We start from the raw sequence: 22489 nt of genomic DNA on the forward strand, positions 1-22489 counted from the left end.
CCACCAGCAATGTACAAGGGTCCTATTTTCTCCATATCTTCACCATTTATTCTGTTTTTAATGATAGCCTTCTTAATGGGTACTAAATGGCATCTTATTGTGCTTTTTATTTCTATTTTCCTAATGCCTAAGGAAGTTGAGCATCTTTTCATGTTGATTGACCAACTATGTATCTTCTTTGGAGAAATATTTATTAAAATAATTTGCCCATTTTTGAAGTAGGTTGTTTGTTGTTGAGTCATGGGAGTTCTTTATTCTGTATAATTTGCAAATATTTTCTCCTATTCTGTGGGCTTTTTCTTCTCTTGAATAGTGTCCTTTGGGTGTACAGAAGTCTTTGATATTGATAAGATCAAATTTATCCTTTATTTTCTTTTATTGTCCAGACTTTTGAGGTCTTATGCAGGAAGTTACTGCCAGATTCAATGTCATGAAGATTTTGCCCTATGTCTTCTTCTAACTGTTTTATAGTTTTAGCTCTTACATTTAGGTCTTTGATTCATTTTGAGTTCCTTTTTGTATGTGGTGAAAGGTAAAGGTACATCTTCACTCTTTTTCAAATGGGTATTCAGTTTTTATAGCACCATTTGTTGAAAAACTGTCCTTTTCCCATTGAACAGCATTGGTACCCATTTTTTGAAAATCATCTTACCAAATACGTGAGGGTCGTTTCTGGATTCTCCATTCTGTTCCATTGGTCCATATGTCTATCCTATGCCAATAGCACAATGCTTTGATTATTCTAAGTTTTGTAGTAAGATTTGAACACAAAGTGAGTCTTCCAATTAGTTCTTTTTCAAGAGTATTTTGCCTATCTTGCATTATGATTTTAAATATTAGTTTCATTCAATTATTTCATTTTTCTTCAGTGACTTCAATTACATATATATAATTACATACTATATATATAGTATCATCTTTACCTATCTTCTTTATTAACCATCTTCTTTACAGATATTTTTATTTATTTAATATTCATTTTCTTGGTTATTTTAATGCTTTTCTTCAATGTTCCCTAGAATTCTTTTTCAATTTATTCTCTTTTGAGGTTTTTACAATTTATTTTTTATTTCTAAAATGGTAATTCTTTCGTTTCTTTCCTGCATTCAGTCACTCATATTTTACACATTCCTAGTTTTTGTATTCTCCTACTTTGATTTAGAGTGAGTTTCCTACCTCTAGACGTTTATTAAAGGATATTTGATTCAGGCTGAAGTATTATATTACAGTTTTTCCTACTATGAAGTCGATTTTTTAAAAGAATTTACATCACCTGATGTATTTTCTCATTACTAGTAGTTTGTATACAAGTTTCTGCTCTTTTATGTTCATTTTGTAAAGTTTTATCTTCAAGTACATTGATGTTTACAGCACTTTCTGCCTCCATTTATGGTGACATTGTATGTATACTTTTATTTGTTCTCCATGTTTCTGGAAAGAATGTGGAGAGATTCAGATATAGGCAACCGCCATTTTTCTAGAACAATCCGCATATGAGGGAAACTTTTCTGTATCTTCCCTGTGACCATGCCCCCTGCAAGGTGGATTAATAGCACCATCTATCTCTGTACTCTTACAAGCACCCTTTTCTACAATGTGGTAGAACCTACCACACACAGGAATCAGTTCATCTTCCCAACTACAGCCTGGGATCCTTAGAACTTGTACCTTGTCTTCAATATAAGTGGCTACAATTACTGGATTTATAACATGACTCTGACACTTACTGGTAATAGAACACTGAGCATATAAATTACTTCACCAGTATTTTCTAGTTTTCTCATCTGAAAAATGTAGATTATAACAGTACCTACCTTACACGGTTCTTGTAAGAGTTAACAGACACATTTAAAGTACTTAGGATGGTGCTCAGCATAAAGTATTTAATATTCTTATCATCTCTATAATAATATTCTTATCATCTCTTTCTCCCCAGAAACTAGTATAGGATCTAACATATAAAGCACACTCAATGAATGCTGAGCTGACTGCGGGCACAGACTATGAATTGTGATGGCACTCGAGGTTCAGCTGATACAGTTCAGCACTGCATCAGATATTATTGTGTATTACAATCAACTAGTCTATCTGTGGTTTTATGTGTCAAACAAGACCATAAGCTCCTTAAAGCATAAAATATATATTTAATTCTACATTCCCTGTAGCATTATGCTGGCTCAAATAAAAAGGAGCCCCACAAATGCTTTTTTGAAAAACTTAGTAAACACAGATCTCGCTCTACTTATAATGGGGTTATGTTCTGATACACTTATCGTTAAGTTGAAAATATCCTAAGTCAAAATGTACTGAATACACTTAACCTACCAAATATCAGAGCTTAAGACTCACCTCCCTTAAACGTGCCCGGAATATTTACATTAGCCTACCATTGGGCAAAATTATCTAACCCAAAGCCTATTTTATAATAAAGTGTTGGATCCCATGTAATCTACTGAACACTGTGCTTAAGGTGAGGAACAGAATGGTTGCCTGGGTACCAGCTGTTTGCTCTCATGATCACGTGGCTGACTGGAAGTTGTTGTTCACTGCCGAGCATCACAACAGAGTATCATGCCGTATATCGATAGTCTGGGGAAAGTAAATCAAAGTCCAAAATTCAAAGTGTGGTTTCTACTAAATGTATCATTTCCACACCACTGTAAAGCTAAACAGTTGTTAAGTCAAACCATCCTAAGTCTGGGACCAACTTCATTTAAGAAACTAAACGCTCTGGACATATTTTGAATCTAAATATCCTGTGTGTGAGAATGTGAGATCTGAAGAGAACGCCAGAGCTACTTTCTTGTACCTCCCCTTCCCCCCGCCACCAATGAGCTTTCAGTGCTGTAATGTCCAGCTCCAACTCTTCTGAGATAGAAGAGTTCAACACAGTCATTCAATCTCTCTGTAAAATGAAGCAGTAATAGAAGCCCCCAATGTCTTATGTGATATTGAAATAAAAAGTCTGTAAATCAGAGCCTGGCTTGTAGTAGCTGCTCAAAGGATGGTAGCCCTTAGTCCCCTTCCTCGACTATGCCCTCCAATCCACCCCACCTGCTTTACCTAACAGACTCCACAGCCTAGTCAGATCCCAAACAGGGAAAAGACCCAGCAGAACTTCCAGCCAGCCCAGCAGATATCCCTGTTATGCACCTACTGCAAAACATCATCACGCATATCCTTGCGGTCCTGCAAGCCTGTCTGCACAAGTGACTCCAGTGCTTACCCATTTGGTGGCTCAGAGAATCACTGCCGTCCACTTCATTTTTTGTCTTATTTTGGTTCAGTCTGGGTTTTTACCAATTGCATATATAACTTAAAGGGCTCAACAGTGAGTACCCTAAGATACAAAGCAAGCAACGTATGACATAAGCACTGTACTAAGTGAAGATACAGATGTGAGAAAAACCTCTGACCTTTGGGAGAAGACAGGCGAGGGGGAGGTATGAACACATAATAAGCAAATAAATACAGGAAGTGGTCAATGCCAAGAAGAAAGTAAAGCTGAATAAAGGGGTGGGAACAACGTGGTGGGAGAGTTTCCACATTCAATAGTTCCACTGATGAAAAAGCGTTTGAATACTTCAAGGAAGCAAATTAAGAGAATATGGAAGGAAAAAGTATTCCAGACCGAGCCAACAGCAAAGGCCCTAAGCCAGGAGTGTGTGTGAAATGTTCAAGTAACATCAAGGACGCAGGTGTGGCTGGAGCAAAAAAAGCAGGAAAAAGTTGGAAGGGATGAGGATGGAGAAGCAGAAAGGAGCTAGATCACCTTGGAATTTGAGGCCATGCTATGGATTAATCTTTCACTTTTAGGATAGACAGGAAGTGATTTAGAAAATTTGAGTAGAGGACTGCCATGATCTAATTAAAAGGATTACTCTGGTTGATGAGTTGAGAATCGAGTAGAATAGGGGCATAGTAAAGATGGAATCAGGGAAAACTCTTGCAAACTATTACAACAATACAGATGAGAGATGGTAATGATCCGGACCAGCCTGGTAATTGCAGACATGGTGAAAAGTGGTCAGAGTCTAGATACAGTATGAAGATAATATTAACATGTTTACATTTAGAGGAAGAGGGAAAAACTGAGGAATGAAAGATTATTCCAAGTTTCTGGAGGCCCAATAACCCAGTGAAGAATAACTTTCAAGGAGAGTGTGACCAATTAGGTCAAGTACAGCTGATTGGTCAAATCAGATAAAAACAGAGTATTAACCATGGAACTGGCAATGTGGAGGTCTTTGGTGACTTTAATAGAGTATCTTTGGTACAATTATAGGGGCCAAAACCTGACTAAGATGGATTCAAAAGAAAAGGCAAGAGGAAGAAGTGAAGACAGGATTTACTAGCTCTTCTGGAGATTTTTACTGTCAAAGGAAACAGAGAAATGGGGGCATTGGCTAGAGAGGGATATGGGATGGAAGAAAGATTTTAACTTACATATGATAGGTTTATAGAATGTACTTATGCCACTTGAAATAGCCCTGTTGAGAGGAAATACTGATGATAGAGGACAGAGGGAAATGGGTAAAGTGATGTCCTGCACAAGGGAAGGGAATGGCCCTGAACGGAAGCATGGAGAGTCTTCCTGGCATGGGAAAACGCAACGTCCATGGTCCAGGAGCAGGTAGGCTAGCAAAGGTAGTATCAGGAACCGGTAGGGTTCTATTCTGACTGTTTCTATTTTCTGGGTGAGGCAGGTAGCAAGTTTATCCACCAAGTGTGAGGGAGAAGAGTCATCGTTGGCAGCGTGAGGAGAGAGGCGATGTGGAATAATCACCTCACAAGAGGAGAGTAGGATGGCTTTGAAGTCTAACAAGCCTGGATTTCAACCCCACTCTTACCTGCTTCTGGGCCCTCCATGATCCTACCTCCTCATAGTCAAAATGGGAATAAAGATGCGTTAAAACACCTGCCCCCACATCTCACAGGGTGGTTCTGAAAGTTCAATGAGCTGCTACATGAAAACTCTCACCATAGACATCTGATAAAATGTCTTCACTCCTTTCCTAGTTTCTCCTTCTTATCTTCTGCCCTCCCTCTATTTCCCTCTTTTTACTTCAAGTATACATGGATGAGGACTAAATAAAATGTCTCACTGACAATCTCGGTATTAAGGAAGGGAATAATCCTTCACTTTCTCCCTTCTCTCTTCTGGACCCCTTGGGACTCTTTCTAATCCTAATACCCAATCAAATCAGTCAGCCAGGAAACCAATGGGTATTTGAAAATCTTCTCTGTGTCCAAAGCTGTGTGTCCTGGGGTATAAGGGGAACAAAAGACAAGATGTTCTTAAAAACCTTATGTTATGAGCAGAAAAACAAAAATCAGAAGGAAAGCTACCCCCTGCATACACACTACACTCTAATACAAGATTACTGTGCATCTTTCAGGCCCAGCCCTAAGGACAAAACCATAATTTGAGGGCACCCATTCAGTTCAAACTCCTCATTTTGCATGATGCCCAGAGAAGAGTTCTTCCTTTGGGTCACATAACTGAGCAGCAGAGCTAGAGTTGGAATCCAAGTCTTCTCACCTACTGGCTTAGGAGTCACTGAATTGAATTTCGTAACATTTTCCTCCTCTTCTTCCTTCTATTACTAATGTTACTATTGGTAATAATAGTTAACATTTACTGAGTGTTTACCATGTACCAGACATAACTCTATACACTTCCTGTTTATTACTTCAATTGAATCCATGACGTAGGGTCATTTACCATTTTTTCCCCACCAATGAGAAAACTGTGGTCCAATTAACTTAGGCAAAGGGAAAACGCTGGGAAATGAGGGCTTTGGACATGAACGCAGCAGCCTGGCTCTAATCTAAAGCCTTATTCACACACCACCATTCATTTTACCTTCCCCATTTCCACTGGAAGTCAACCCCACACCTTTGCTTCTGTTAGAGCCCTGAGCATTTCATATCTGGAACTGTGGGTTTATGCCCATCTCTTCAGTGTTACCGGAAAAATACTAGGTATCAGCTCCTTAAAGGCCCAGAATTTTCTCCTGCATGCCTAGTACAGCCATTGCTGCATAGTATTTCTTTCCTCAATTCTTCATTCATTCCCTAATTCAACAAATGCTCAAAGCATCCTCTCTGAGCCAGGCATCTGACCAGGCACTGGGGACACAGCTTTGACACAAGTTCAAGTTACTGACACTTTTTACAGGAAGTAAGGAGTATGAATCAGGGAGAAGACACAGTAAAATCGTAAACAGGTAAATGATCAAGATAATTTCAAAAAGTGAGAGTCCTTAGAGGCAATAAAAGAGGATGAGATGATTGACATGATCAAGGGTGATCGGGTAGAGTCGGCACCACCTCCCTCTCCAAGCTCAGGCACGAGGCCTCCCAAAGCCATTTCCAATATAAATACCACTGCTGTTTCTTTTTAGCAACCAACATCAGATTATCCCAGACACAAACAGGATTTATCCTTGCAATACTGCACACTCTGAATAGCGCAAAACCGAAGCCAAGAGATCAGCATTGTCATCTGTGTCTCTCAGCACCACCTGACAATTTCCACTTTTCTGACCACGTAATTATATTTTCCAAAGGCCTTATCAAAGAATCCATTTTAGCATTAATGCCATCGCTAAATAATTTGCCCGTAATTGAGGGGGGTCTCATCTGTATTCCACGGGAGTCGGACCTGTGAGCCGAGGTGAATGGAAGAGGAGGTCCTGTGGGCTCGGCTTTGAAGGGTAATCCGTTGGGTCCCATCCTCCCGTCAGCTCTGCTTCTCATTAACTGTGTGGAAGAAGCGGGGGAAGAGGCAGGGTCCTCTCTGGAGGCCTGCGCGCTCCATCCTCAAAGCCTCCTGCTTTCCCCCACCCCCACTTCAAGCTCCCGGACTATCACAGTAATAATCACCCCTCCCTGCTCACCGCACATCACAGTTTGCATGATATTTTCACACCCCTTGTTTCTTCCCTGGTGAGGTACACAAAAGCAATTATTAGGGCCACTCTGCTTTTAACCGATGAGAAACTCAAGACTCCAAAAAGTTAAGAAGCTTGCCCAGGGATGCACAGCTAGGAAGCGGCAGAGCCCAAGAGTGATCTGGGGTGTTCGACTTTGAACCTGTAACAGTAAGGATCCTGGTGGGAAAGAGTCACTATGCTACTGAAATCTGGTAATTTGAAGAGAATAATAAATTAAAGAGATTACTTACAGAAGTGTGAGCAGGGAGTAGGTAGGCCACAAGAGATGATACACTGTCACAGAGACTGTAAAACGGGGTCTGGAGCACTCTTTCCTTCTAGGGCATAAAAGGGCCAGGAATTCAGAAAGAGCCACCTGATAGGGCCTGTGGCTTTCAGTCAAAAGGCACAGTCAGTCCCACGTGACCCCACAGAGAAGGAGCCAGGGAAGAAGAAACACTGCCTCCCTCTGACCTTCCACCTGTTCTTGCTGATTCAATTCAGAAGAAAGCTAGATGGCAAAGGAGCCCCCAGATGTAGTCCATGCAGGTCGGCCAACTAGGACACAGAGCAGAGGGATGCAGAGAAGTGGGGGATGTTTTTAGAGGAGACGGAAGATACCCAGCCCAGACCCCAAGGCTTTTTCCAACATCCCACCCTGCTTCTCCCTTGAGGGAAGACTGGAGCCAACACCTAAATGCACTCCCTCTTGAAAGAAGTGACATTTGGGCTAATACCAATGACTGCCCATCTTGCAAATATCAAGTCCCCTTTCCCATGTGGCACTTAGCAAGGACGAGCTTTAGGGCAAGGCATGGTCACCTAATGTGTGTGCTCAACAGCTTCATGGACACTGTAATGGTTGTCATCATCTTCTTCTCCACTGAAATCTGGAATCCAGGGTGACCCCAAGTGAACCCTTGAACCCACCCACAGACGGCAATTCCATTGCTACATAGCTCTAACTCCAGTGGGGTAAGCAGCACCCCCACCCAGCTGTTCAGGATCCAACATGCAGTTAGAGCATAGCCAGAAAAGAGGATGTTCAAGGCATGGCAAGGAGTCAGCGTGGGGAAGGGCAGAAAAGCCCAGGTCTGGACCTCCTGAGTGCAGTGTGCGGGGAAGGGCTGTCCTGCCAGTGGGGATGCTGGGGATTGGGCTGGCAGGGGAGCCGCGGTGACGCTCTGTGGTCAGCGAACAGAGAAGACATGCAAACAAGTTGCCAAACTAATCAGGTAAAGAAACAGACAGTAAAAGCCAGGGATCTGTGGCCAGGACGACGAGAGAGTAGAGAATGAGGAGGTGAGAGTAAGGAGGAAGGCAGGCCCGGGTAAAAGCTGTCACCAGGCACTGGCTTAGATGGGCCTGCCATGGTACTTCATGTGGAAGGGGCAGCTGTGTTTACAGGGCCTGTTTAAAGGGCAGCGGCAACAGGCAGAGGCCAGGTTTCCCAATGTAAAGGCCTAGAGGGAGGTACTCGGCCAACAGGGTGAATGGACTCTGCAGGCAGAAGCCAGGCCGGCATCTCAGACCCAATCATATTCTTTCCTCTGTTTGATCATGGCCTTAAAGATTCCTTGGTGGCAGGAACACCCATGTACATAAATGATTCCTGATCAACTAGATCCTGGTTTTATCTCCTTGGCTCTGTTCACTTCTGTTCTGCTCAAACGTGGCGCACTCAATGTCGTTATCAAGTTCAGCCTCAGCAGCATCCTGGAGGCCTGTCTCGATCAATTACTCAGCACGGTGCTCCACTCTTGATATGCTGGGGCAACACTATGGACAGCCGACCCAAGGCCACTTCCCCGTCTGTGTCCCAAGTACCTCAATTCTGCTGAGAGAGCAATGTGCCAGCACCGCGGAAGGAAGGATGGTTGGTCTAAGACAATCATGGTGACCCCCGCCCCTTTGTCATCATCTCCAGATGCTTTCCCCTAGCAAGGATGACAGAGGGGATGGATAAAAAGGACTGCATCAGTCCCAGATGACATGTCTGAGCACCAACGCATCCCAGGCACTGCCTCATCTACGCTTCTTGTTTAAATAAACATTACGTCTCCTTACAGTTTAAGCCATTGTTACTTGCAACCAGGTGTCCTATCTGACCCATATGCACCGTCACACTTAATTCTAGTAATCCCATGAGGGAGGCATCATCATTATCCTCATGATTGAGGCTTAGAAGAGTTAACTTGCCAAGAGTCACAGCTAGTAGCGGAGACAGAGTGGACACCCAGAGCTATCCAAACCCAAGCACTCATGCTGTTAACCATCAAACTACACTTTCTCTGTTTGCCTTCACCCGATGCTTGACCCTGGACAGCACCCGCTCTACTTTGGTCACACCAACAAGATTTAGCATCATTCCCATGCTCAGAGCATCTGACCCTCATCACATATCCACTTCAATCTTTTAACTCCCATCTCAGCATAGGCTAATTGCCACAGTCTCGCCGAGCTCCACAGCTGAGACAGGACGTGCTGACCCAAGGGCAGGGGCTCTTGGCTCCCTGCCCCACTGCTATGGTCACTGCTGTGTGTGACAGGCCAGAAGCACAGATTACAGCCCAAAGCAGGAGGGCAGAGACCTGCAGGTAGTGTCCCACACACTGCCCAGGGCCAGAGCTGCCCAGACTATCCTACAAGCAACAAAGCAGCCCTTGCCCCTCCTAAGCATGTGCCTGCTGCATACCAGCGGTGCATCAGGCTTTATTCTGCTAAACGGAAAAGCAAGTTAACAACACATACAGTGCTGTCTTATTATGGGAAAAAAATGTGTTTGCATATGCAAAGAAAAAAATCTAGAGAACAGAAATAAAACTTAATACTGATGACTTCTGAGCAATGGAATTAGGGGCAGGGTGATGGGTATCACAGGGCTTTGAAAAGTTTGTACCTTTTGTGTTTTTTTTTAATAAGAGATCCAGTACTTTTGTTACATATTGTCTAATTTACATGAAGAATGCTTTACAATTTATTAGTTATTCCAACAAAAATAACGTATACTGCAAAATCTTTCACCCTAAACTTTCCGTTGCTGCTTAAAATTTGTGCCCTCCTATCTTCTTTTCTTTTTCATTTTTCATTTTGAGTGGATCAGGTGAGCACCTTTCATAATTTAAGAAAATTAAACAAAAATCACATCCACTGAGCTTCACAATAAAGCTATATACCAAAATAGCCCAGGACAATCATGAAATCCTGCCCAAAGGGTTTAACTCAGTGGGTTTGATGGGAGGCCCTTACTGTGGGCCTTAACTGCAGTTTGAAGAAACAAACCCACAGAATTTTACGATGGTGGCACGCCCACCATACAGGCAAATGTACCCAATTGTGTTTGCTCTCCAGCAAAGAGGGCACACACCCCTTAATCCCACCTGCAATCAGTTTATGTTTGCAGCCTATCTGTAAATTATTGCCACTCTCCCATGCCTGCCAGAGCTCCCGCAGAGAACAGGACACATGAAAATTCAACCTGAGAATGAGGCACCGCTCACCCTGTGCTTTGAATCAGACCAGGAAATCATCCAATGTCTTTTACAGATTAACTGCCTTCCTCAAGAAAAGACTAATCCTCGGAAGTTCAAAGCAGAAATGCTAAGGTTACTTCATCTTCACCTTTCCCCAGCCTGATATTTACAAAGCACACTGAAATTTACAGCACATATTCCCCTGCAGGTTCTCAGTTCACCCCCATGACAGCCCTGTACAAGCAGACAAGGTAGAGATGACGCCCATTCTGTGCAGGTAAGACTGAGGCAAAGAACAAGGAGACATAAGTGACAGGACCTACAAAGCTAGGATCACAGGTCAGAAGCCGCAACCACAGACCTTACATCACTCTTCCATCCATTCATTCATTCAGGTATTCACAAATGCTTGCTGACTGCCTGTTATGTGACAGCTCTGTGACATGCACTGGTGATACTATGGTGAGCACTCAGGGTGCCCTGTGGGAGAGACAGACCATCAAATCAAATGCTCAAAAAGTGCTCTGTAGAAAAACGAACACTGGTTTATGGTGAAAGTGTAAAACACATGAAACTTCCTTCTTTTGTCCCGAAAATTAAGGTTAAGTGGAAGTGAACTTGATATTCAAGAAATGGCACGTACAGAGATCCTGTGGCTGAAATGAATACAGTACACTTAAGGACCTGAAAGAACTTGAGGTCAGAGGAATGGGAAAACTAGTGCGAGAAAACTGAAGAAAAACACAGGCCAGACTACGCAAAAATTTTGCAAGCTGTGTTAAGCATTGTGACCTTTAGCCTAAAATTTAGAGGAGGCCACTAAAGGTGTATACGTGTGTGTTACGGCGGGAAGGGAATGCGATGATCAGGTTTACAGAGTGAAGTCTTGACGTATCACCCTAATGTCCATGAAAAATTGCCGTCCAGGAAAATGACTCAGAATTCCATGTGCTCGCCTAACTTCCTAGGCCTTGCCCTCTTACTGGCTCCTGTAGGCTCTACTGCCTACCTAATTAGATACCAATAAAAGAAGCAATAATGACAAATGCCCTCCTAAATGGGGGTCCCCACTGCCCAGCCCTTTATTTCACCACCAGTGGTTTTTAATGGCAAAGTCACCTTAAAGAACACAGAGTTTATCACTTTGAAACAGTGACTATCAAAATTTATCCTGGACAGTGTAAAACCAACCATGTAATGCTGATGACTAGTGTCACACATCTATTTCACATTTGAAGAAATGGCCACATGGCTCATTTGCTGTCAGTCATGATTTAGGATGAGGTCCTTGGCCATTACACAACAGCACGGAGGCACATGCAAGGCATGCAAATCATATGGGGCTGATGGGCCATGGGAAGGCCTGACCCGATACTATTTCTGTGGGACTGAAGTCATGAACTTGTCTATCAACACTCTAGATTCCAGGAAGGAAGAAGAGTCTTTAAAGCTAAAAATAACTCCACCTAAGCCTCCTGGAGTCCAAAGTGGGAATTTATAACAAGGTAGATTTGGGCTCAATGAGCAAGTGGCCTTTTCAGGTGAGCAGCATCCTCAGTCTCAGAAAGTAACACAAGGAACGTGGCCTATATTTCAGTTTATAAACGGGACACCTTAGACTTCTTCCGTGAGAAGTTAGAAGTGTAATCTTGTCACATGAGGGTGTTAGAAAGATGGAAGAGGAGGAGGGAAGAAGGTGGAAGGATGGGTAGAGAATAACCTCCCCAAAAAAGGATTAAGGACGGACCTCCCCACTCTGGCTCCAGTCTGCCACTGACTGTGAACCCCTGGATGAGGTATTTCTGTTCTCAACACCTCAAAACACCCTATCTGTAAGATGCAAGAACATCCACCTCAGAGTGCTATTAAAAAGAAAAAAGATCAAGTGACTAGCTAAGTCATCTCTTAAAAAAAAAAAAATCCCAAACAATAATCTCAAGTCAGCAATGACTCAGCAAAAAGTTGGAGTTTTTCCCAGCATGACGCTGGGTCTCTGAGGCCAAAATGTCAAAGAATTTTTAGTTCAAGAAATTGGAATTATAGATTCCCCAGCTCCTTCCTTTCTTGTGCTTCACAGACAGCACTAACCGGGAGAGCCAAAGAGTAGTGAGTAACTGAGTGAGTCAAGCATTGTGCCGGGGACACATCAGGATGAATCACAGCCCGGGGCTGTTTATCTCCAGTGGAAATGGAATTCCATTCTGGGGAATACAGGCACTCTGAGGATTCCAAAGAAGTCAGCTGACAGCCCCAGTTCCAAGCCTGTAAGTTCCTATGTGTGAAATTTGCTGTCAGGAAAGTGATACCCTCAGACTAATAGACTAACAAGTAGAGATGCAGCAGGACATTCCTGAGAAGGGTCAGAGATAGTATCACACAGGTCCTTTAAGGAGAAGGGAAATGATTTCCACTCTAATTGCCCAGGAAAACCCTCAGGTGAGGTCCCAGGCACAGTAACCAGCCGGCTTCGTGGCTCTGCAGCTCCTGCTGGGAGAAATACTCACAAGAAGTTAAGAGGGATGAGCTGAGGGGCAAAAGCCAACTGAATTGGGAGTTAGAGCAGGGGAAAGCAGGCACAGAAAACTTTTCCTTCCAGGCCTCCTCATCCTCACGCCCCACCCCCACCACGCCCCCTAGAAGAAAAGCAGCCGAACAGGTTCAGCTATAAATCTGTTTCCTTGCATCCAGCCACTCTGGCTGCTATTATTTATAACATTAATTTAATTAAAGTTCCCAGAGAGATAGATGGGGGTTTTTTTTTTCTCCCACAGTCGTGTAGAAAATCAGTTCTTTTCAACGACAACATCAGCACCACCGGTCTAACTAGGAAATGGATGTAGTATTTGCAATTCTTTTTCTTTTCCAATTAAAAAGTCTGGATGGTTCATGCATTTTTTATTCCCCTATGCTCTTTCCCAACAAGCAAAGCATAAAAGGAACAGAGATGAATATATAAACTTACATTCTTAAAAAAAAAAAATAGGGTTCCACCATACGTAGCGTTCTTTGACTTTTTATTTTCTCCCCTCGCTTTCCTTTTTACAGAATAGCCATACATATCCATCAAAAAGGACTGAGTAGAATTGTAACAATAGAGATGCAAGCTTCGATATTTTGTCCTCTGAGAAAACATTTATTTCCCCTGCAACCTATTTCCCCTTCCATTCATCCTGTAGAGACCCATGTCCACACAATACAATCACAGCTCAAGATGTGTCTGAAGACATGTAGATGAAATCACTATGAGCTGGAAATGAAGTCTTATTTTTCCTTTCTATTCTAATACATTGTGGGCCCCATGTATCCAATAACGTGCCTTCTCCTTAATCTACTCATGGCCTCAGGTAGCCAACCAACCACCAGATAAAGAGAAGACCCTATTGTATTTCTTTTTCATCCTTTTCATCTGCAATTTTGAAAGCCCAGGAGTGCAGATGGATGTGAGGAAATGCAGGCCACACTCTCATCATCCACTTCAATTAATCCTTTCACCTTCTACCTCTCTGCCGTTGAGGCCATGGTTAACCAAAAGCGTATTTAAACCCTTCAGAAGACAAGAGGAAAAGACAATGGTTTCTGAAAAGATAAAATTAGAAATAGGTTTGCTACTGATGTCATTAGAAGATAGGGCAAGTTAAACTTGGAACCCACTTAAGGAGGTTGGAATGAATAAGCTCCAGGGTACAGAGCATGAGTAGAAGTGTCAGGGGCTCAGCTAGAATGAGACGTCCAACACAGCGATGTCTAAACTGCCTTCACAACTAAGCAGCCACTCTACACTGCCGAAGAACCTACAAGTTTGAATGTATTATGCTAGCCATCTAGACCTTTAGATTCATTCTCTCCCATTATTTAAGTCTCTACAGCTTGGCAGCAGCAAAAGCTTTTTTTCATTCAGTATCCAGAGGTCATGTTATGTTTTTTTTATTATTATTGTTGTTGTTGTTTTAACCAGCACAGCTATTCATCATCTGCTGGGTACTGTGTACTGCTCTACCTTAGAGGTTATCAAGCTACCAGGGTCTCCCTGGCCAAGGCAGCCTGCACCCCCTAAAGGCTGTCCACTGTCACATGTCTAGAGTAGAGGACACTAAAGGAAAGAAACAATACATGGTGAAGAGAACAAGATGCCAACGTCCCTTAGATCCAAAAATGCACATTCAGCATCTACTCCAGCAAGGAGGGAGATAAGTGAGAGAAAAAAAATTGCTGGACATATAGGGTAAGTAGTCTTTACTCACCAGCACCACACTACACTGTCAACCTATCTATCCACTGAGATAATTGCAAGCCCCTCGTGGTCTACTTACAGAAGCAACCTTGTGACTATAGCAAGCTGGGTTGCTCTCCAGGGTCCTTAAGGCAAAAAAAAAAAAAGAAAGACAACACGTGCCCTAACTAAGCACTGTGATGAAATAGAATCAGAGAGGGGGGCCCAGCAGGGCAGAGGTGGAAGAAGACTTAAAAAGCATCTAGTCCCAGCCCTTCACTGCACACCTAGGGAGCTAAGGCCCAGGGGCAGTAGACGAATTTCCCAGGGTCATACAAATTTCACAATTTCTTTCAGCTCAAGTTTTCAGTCCAGACCATTTTTGTGCTAAAAAGCCAGATATTCAAAGCAGAGAAGCAAGTAGTATGTATCTTGTTTAGAAGATCTAGGAATTTTTAACACATTCGTTTCCTCATCCTTCACCTGGATTGGCATCTCCTCCCGAAAGCTGTGATAATTTTGGCTCATCAGTTGAGGAGGGGGAAGTAAATCTTTGACCCTCCTCTCTCACAGAAACAAAAAAGGAAAGAAGCCATGCCACATTTTCGAAGCCCTATCAGGATCAACAAAAGATCTTATTATATTGCAGGGGATGTTTCCTTCCCCATTCAGCCTCAGATACATATTTTGAAAGAGACTCTGCAATTGCATATTTTTACAGGGACTCAATGTACAAACCATGCACCATCGTGTTGCACCACCAACCATGGAACTAAAAAACTATTGGACAACCATGCCTGGGACTGGACAGTCAGAATAACTTCAGGGACCTGACTGACCTCAAATCCTACACTGCACCATGGATCCACATTACACACTAGGTTCTGACCCATGGGATTAAAGGTGAAAGTTTGACTCAATGGTATTCACTTCCAATGTTGATACTTCAACATCTCTTCTACATGATGGTCTATGTTTATAGTATTTCATGATGCTGTATGTTCATATAGTTGCTTGAAACTTTCTGAGCATTTTGCACACACTCTTACTCTATTCCTACACCAACCGTACTCCCATTTTACAGATGCAAGCACAATTTCTGGCAAAGGGAGAGAAGAAGGATGGGAGTACAAAAGGAAACGTCAAAGAATCTAAGACATAGATTTCCTGATATTACACTGCTGCATCATTGCATCATTGCATGTAAGTCACATTTTGTAAATGGCAAGACCAAGACAAAGGTCCAGCATTCATCTTAAGTGTAGGTGAAACCACAGAGCCCACATGCCTGGTCAGGTGCAGAACAGCTCTTCTCCCCTCTCTCACATGCCCTTCTCTGTCTTTTCCTGCAGGCTCCCTCAGTGCCAACTTGACAACACACTCACCCATACACATTATTCACTCACTGGCACTGTGATTGGCTTTGTAATGCTTACAAGATAAACCTCATTCCAAGCCGATCCTCACGTGACTGGTATGGAACCAGATCTCACAGTGGCAAAACTGTAAAGCTGCAGATATTGTCATGTATTTTCACCTGGGATGGTAAGAAACTGAGATGCTACCCCTCGTCCCCAGGAGCTCTCTCTTCTGTGATCTCCCAGACCTGATTTCCTCTACCAAGAATGCAAGTATGTACTGCCTTACATACCAAGCAACCCAGTATGTACTGCCTTACAACATCCCTTGTAATATTACCTAATTTATTACCTAAATTTACACATAGGTGTGTCCTATCTTCCCAGCTTGCTTGTCATCTCTTCCTGAACAGAGGATCTGGTGCTGCTGGGGTAGCTCTAGGACATGAAACACATGCTGGCTTCTCAATTTTAATTTTTTTTAGTTGAAGTTAGTCGATTTACAATGTTGTGTTAATGTCTGGTGTACAGCACAGTGATCCAGTTATATATATATATTATAATAATTATATATATATACATATATTTTATATATATATTCCTATCTTATTCTTTTTCACCATAGACTATTACAAGGTATTGAATATAGTTCCTGTGCTATACAACAGAACGTTGTTGATTTTATACACATAGTAGGTAATATCTACAAATCCTGAACTCTCAATTTATCCTTCCACGCCCTCTTTCCCCCTGGTAACCATACCTCGGTTTTCTGTCTATGAGACTGTTTTGTAAATAAGTTCATTTATGTCCTATTTTTAGATTCCACATAAGTGACATCACCAGTATTTTTCTTTCTCTTTCTGGCACACTACACTTAATGTGACAATCTTCAGGTCTATCATGTTGCTGCAAATGGCATTATTTTATTCTTTTATATGACTGAGTAGTATTCCATTGTATTATATACCACATCTTTATCCATTCATCTGTCAGCAGACATTTAGGTTGCTTCCATGTCTTGGCTCCTGTAAATAGTGCTGCTATGGACACTGGGGTGCATGGATCTTTTCAAATTAGAGTCTCCTCCAGATACATGCCCAGGAGTGGGATTGCTGGATCATATGATAAGTCCATTTTTAGTTTTCTGAGGAATTTCCATACTGTTTTCCAAAATGGCTGCACCAAACTTCATTCTCACCAACAGCATAGGGTTCCCTTTTCTCCACAGCCTCTGCAGCATGTATCATTTGTGGACTTTTTAATGCTGGTCATTCTGATTGATGTGAGAGGATACCTCATTGTAGTTTTGATTTGCATTTCTGAGATCAATTTTAATTTTGATGACAAGTTGTATGCATGTGTTTCTGTTTGTAAAGTGCATAATATGTCAATAGGGGAACCAGGAGGTTGAGAACCTTGGCCTGGCTCCTTTGGAAGCTGTGGCCTTTGATAGTCATCTCTTCATTTCCCCCTCCTTACTCTAGTGCAAATGATTGTATAAAAATCAATATAGTACATTACACATGTGGCTTAACTACCTTAAAGAATATGAAGTTTAATAAGATGATGCTTGTAATTACTTCAGGAGCTCTCTAGAAGGATGCCCTATCACCATATTTCATTTTGAAGAACCTAAGAGATATAAACAGATGCTCATATCCTGAAGTTACTCTGAAATATTTCAACAGAAACCTTGAATTACTGACTTGTTCAGTGATTTATAGTAAGTTTATTTTTCTGGTTCTGCATGCTCTCCAAAATCAGTTGTATGGAAAAATTGAATGGGCTATGCAGTGAATAAAGAGCATGTATTAAAAGTAAGATCTAAACGTGTTTACTATCTAGACCATAATCGAGTCGACTCTGCCAGAGTGACAACTGGGCTGCAGACGTGTGTGCATTCACACTGCATACCTGTGCAAGTGTGAGCAGATGAGGCAAGAGTTCAGAGCTCTGTTGCAATGTGACTGTGTAAGAGAAATTTTTCCAGCAGTGAGGCAAGAGGGGGTTGGATGAGTGTGGAGACCTATATGTTGCAGAAACTGGATGCATGTCCCATTTGAATGGAAAACATTCTTGAGTCCATTCCTCCACTGTCAATTCAAGACCAAGATGCTGGGAGTTGACTACTTTCAGTTCTCTCCACTGCACAGCTGCTACTATGAGTCGTCAAAGCCTCCTGCTCACAGGGCTTCCATCCAAGCCCTCGACTTTTCTGATATCAAAGGACTGGGGCTCATCACTGTGGGGGACCCTGGTGGCTTCAGAATATAAAATGACTGAATGAGTAAGCCCTGAACGTCCTGATGGCAAGAACTCCTATTTCTTTGCATCCCCACAGCCTGGCAGAGATCATCTGTCCAATACTTTCACTGGATGGATTGACTGAAAACTAAAAGTCACTAAATAAGGAGAAGAAAATTCCTTTTGTGGGGAAAGAACACTATGCACTGAATTCCAGACGTCAGCAGATTGTGGGCTTTAGTAAACAGGGACAGGCCACAGGGTGAGCAGAGAATGGAGCTGGAGAATTCAAGGAAGGTTAGTTCAGGCCTCGTTCTCGGCTTTGATGGCAACTATTAATACAAAGACAGCTAAAGGAAAACCTAAGGCAGTAGAGGTAATCAGGCTGGCCACCCAACTGAGTGGTTCCTTTCATGTTTCTGGCTTGAGGTAATCTGCTACCTGCACTTTGGGGTTTCTCACTAGGCCCAGCTGAACAGCTGAAGCAGGGAGAAAAGTGTGTCCCAGGAGCAAGCAGACAGTGTTCAACAACCCACTAAAGTAGCAGTCGCTTTTCCTGTGATCATTTGTGTAACTGGGTCTGAAAGGGCTCTGTTTCTCAGTTCTGAAAAAGGTAGAAAATTCTTCCACATTACAGTTCCTCGGAGCAATGGTATTGCCTGAGAAATCCCCGCTTCCTGATTTGAAGTATTTTTATGGTTCCTGAACCTTCTGCAGCATCTCTCTCCTGGGAAGCCTCCCTGGCATGGCTGTGACCTCACCTTGGGAAGGACATGAATTTCAGAGGTGCTGAGGAGGCAGGGGAAGACAAAGGTTTGGGAGTTGGATTCTGGGTCAAAGTCTGGGCTCTATGTTTTTTACGTTACATGACTGAGCTTGAGTGACTTACCTTCTCAGAGCCTTTCTAATTCCAGATCTGTAAAATGAGTCTAATGAAACCGCCCCACACGCCTGTCCTAGGAACTATCAAGCCTAGCACGTTACCCGGCCTGTGGTGGACGCTCAGTAATGTTAAGCCCCTTCCTTTACACCAATGCAATACATTCCGCTAGTAAGACTGCCAAGTCTCACCGAATGACTCCAAAGATCAGCAATCTAAGACGTGTGGGAGGAAAACACTAAAGAACAAACTGCTCACACTGAGTCGGGCTGTTGCCTCCCCTCCTGTTCCAACACTCCCCACTGTTGGGCTGAATAGCCTAGTGGTTAGAGCAGGCAGTCAGGAGTCAGTCTTGGGTCCAAATCCTGGCACTGCCACTTATCAACAGCAGGATTGCAGAGACCGAAGGTAACTTCAGTTCCATCATTTTAAAATGAGAAAAACAACAGCATGCGTGATGAATTAATCTACGTAAAGCACTGAGTGCTGGCACTAGCACAGCCAACAGCCAATAAATGTTATCTACCTCATCACCATTTATCATCCACCCAGCAGAACTCTAGTGGGTGACGGGCTGAGAAAAAGATAAGATAGTATAACTTTAAGGGTAAAAGGGGTCAAAAAGAACCTTGGTGGTATGAAATGCACAGCTTAGAGAATAAAAATCAGCCTTTCTGAAATCCGCTGCCTGTGAGGGTCGCCTAGCTAGAGAAGTAGTAGACCGGCATCTTGATAAATGGACTGGGGTTTGGCCATTCTAAAATCAGCCGGTGCCGGCTGGGAAGAAACTTGTGAAGGAGCTAAGGCTGCTTTGTGCACTAGACACTAACCTCGCCTTCAACTTTTCCTCCTCCTCCCTGGGGCTCTGCTTCAGGTACTTGATTTCTCAGGGTCCCTCATTTATTCACTGTAGCCCAGCTGGTCCTCCAGCCTCCCCACCACCACCACTATCTAAATCAGTGATTTTGAAACACCAGTCCATGCACCAAAGCTGGACTGCCTATGTAAGAACTACACCAAATATTTACACAATGGAATACTACTCAGCCATAAAAAATAGTAAAATAATGTCATTTGTTGCAACATGGATGGACATGGACATGGTCATTCTAAGTGAAGTAAGCCAGAAAGAGAATGAAAAATACCGTATGATATCACTTATATGTGGAATCTAAAAACAAAGGAAAAAAAGACACACATGAACTTACTTACAAAACAGAAACAGACTCCCAGACAAACTTATGGTTACTGGAAGGGAAAGGAGATGGGAAGGGATAAATTGAGAATTTGAGATTTGCAAATACTAACTACTATATATAAAACGGATAAATAAGTTTCTACTGTACAGCACAGGGAACTATATTCAATATCTTGTAGTAACCTATAATGAAAAAGAATATGAAAACAAATATGTATGTATACATATGACTGAACTATTGTGCTGTACATCAGAAACTGACACAACATTGTAAAATGACTATTTCAATAAAAAAGAAAGAACAACAACAAAAGAACTACACCGAGAGCTTATGAAGAATATAGCTGCTCGGGTTCACCCACCAGGTCAGAGATGGCCTTTGGTTACCGTTCTGTTTTGTTTTTTAAATAGATTCCTCAATAATTCTTCAATGTAGTCAGGTTTGGGAGCTCTGTTTCTAGACTTTTCCTACATCAAAATCCAAATTTACCTCTCGTATGGCCCAGTGGTTGTGGACCTCTCTTTCCCTGATCTATCTAAAAAACTCCCTTGCGTTGGGTCCATGAATCATTAACTGGTGACAACTTTGTTTTCCCTTCAAGAGCTTACATAAAGGATAACATTATGCCATGAACTAAAGTATGAACAATGCCAAGAGAAAGGAAGGAAACCTTAGAATCCCTCCACTCCATTCTTTATAAATGAGGCTGACCCTCAAGTATACATACTTTGGGTTCCAGCTCTCCCATTCTCTCCCTACTTGGTAAAGAAGCTGGAAGTACATACAGATAAAGTTTGGAGACAAAGAAGCACCACAGATGTGCAGAATCAATAGTAATAACAGTAACCACCACCACCCACCCTGCACTGAGTCCCCAAGGCCAAGCACCACCCCAAAGCACTTTACGTAAATGATCTTATGTAACATTCTCATCTATGGGTATGTATTAGTATCACTATGCCCAGTCCACAAATTTAAAAACTGAGGTGCAAAGAAATTAACTTGCCCAAATTTACACAGCTAACAACTATTTCATGGGGACCAGAGAATTTGTGATGGCAGGGGATGTTCAGTTAGCAGAGACACACCCTCTTCTCTTTTCCCTTGTCTCTAGAGAGAAGAATATTGGAAAATAGGCTTTTGAAAAGAGGAAGCAAAAAAAACATACAGCAATAAACAGCAGTGTCTCCAAGACTTTTCAGTTGGGAATTACTAAACTAAGGCTTTGAGGCTTCTTTCTGACCTGTGCATAGGAGGACATGCAGGACCCTTCTGCTCTCCCATTTGGGCAGCATATGGGTTGTGGGCGGTGGGGAACAAAAGTGCTACCTGACAGGCCACTTTAGTTGTAGACAATTGAGAGCGCCTATGAATTCTTGAAGGCAGAAGCGGAGATGGTGGCTGAGGGCTGGCTTTGTCCCGGATGCCCAGCCCAGGACTGCAAGGTAAAAAGGAGCCTGTAGTTCCTATGGAAACTTTGCCCAGGCACACACATTAAACCTGGTTGAAGCCACAACTTTTCAGAAAATCCAGAAAGCATCTTAAATAGATGACATCAAAATAGACCAAGACTCACTTCAAGATGGCAGAATTTTCCTTAAGCCTGACACCAATTTCTTTTCTTTGCCCTTCCAGGTCCTCTTCTCAAAGAGACTGCAGAGCTGGAGTGGCCAGCACATTGAAGTATCTCTTCATCAGAAATGTAGTCTGGAGCTGACTGACCTTAGATTATGCTTTGCCCTATTGGGTGTTGGAAGGGAGGCTGTCCCCAACATGCCTGTTCTTTATCCTGGGCCCCAGAGAACAAGTCCTGTGGCTGATCATTTCAACTTTGACAGTATCATTAATGAGAACCAACAATTCATGGGTATCTTTCTATGCAAAAAATTCTCTATAATAGGTCTCAGATCGTTAACCATAAGGACTTTCAGTGGGTTCTGGAGAAAACAAAACATTCCCCTTGACCACCATTATCAAGCTGTCCAACCACAAGTAACCCAGTAGAGACCAACAGTGTCTTTTCTTCAGGCTGGCAGTAAACCTCCCCCCAGTGACAGACATGGGAGACAGTATCTCCTTCCTACCCCAACCCACAAACTCTGTGAAACCCCCCCAACTTCACAAGTAGTCCTGCCATCTTCTGACAGGCAGGAAGGCTCATTCCTCTGCAGAGAATAAATGGCA

At 42.6% G+C, this 22489-nt stretch overlaps 1 protein-coding gene and 1 long non-coding RNA gene across 5 annotated transcripts in view; both read right to left on the bottom strand.

Moving 5' to 3' along the window:
• The window catches only part of NELL1 (neural EGFL like 1), a 748929-nt gene that overhangs the window by 612820 nt on the left and 113620 nt on the right, over positions 1-22489 (bottom strand). The gene's annotated exons all lie outside the window — the stretch shown is intronic.
• Positions 1746-16987, bottom strand: LOC116666416. The gene is made up of 3 exons (XR_004323254.1): positions 16823-16987; positions 14477-14486; positions 1746-1756 (listed from the first exon to the last, which is right to left on the bottom strand). It is a non-coding gene; the product is annotated as an uncharacterized LOC116666416 (long non-coding RNA).

The sequence above is a fragment of the Camelus ferus genome, chromosome 10 (assembly GCF_009834535.1).
Source record: "Camelus ferus isolate YT-003-E chromosome 10, BCGSAC_Cfer_1.0, whole genome shotgun sequence".
NCBI classification, from domain to species: domain Eukaryota; kingdom Metazoa; phylum Chordata; class Mammalia; order Artiodactyla; family Camelidae; genus Camelus; species Camelus ferus.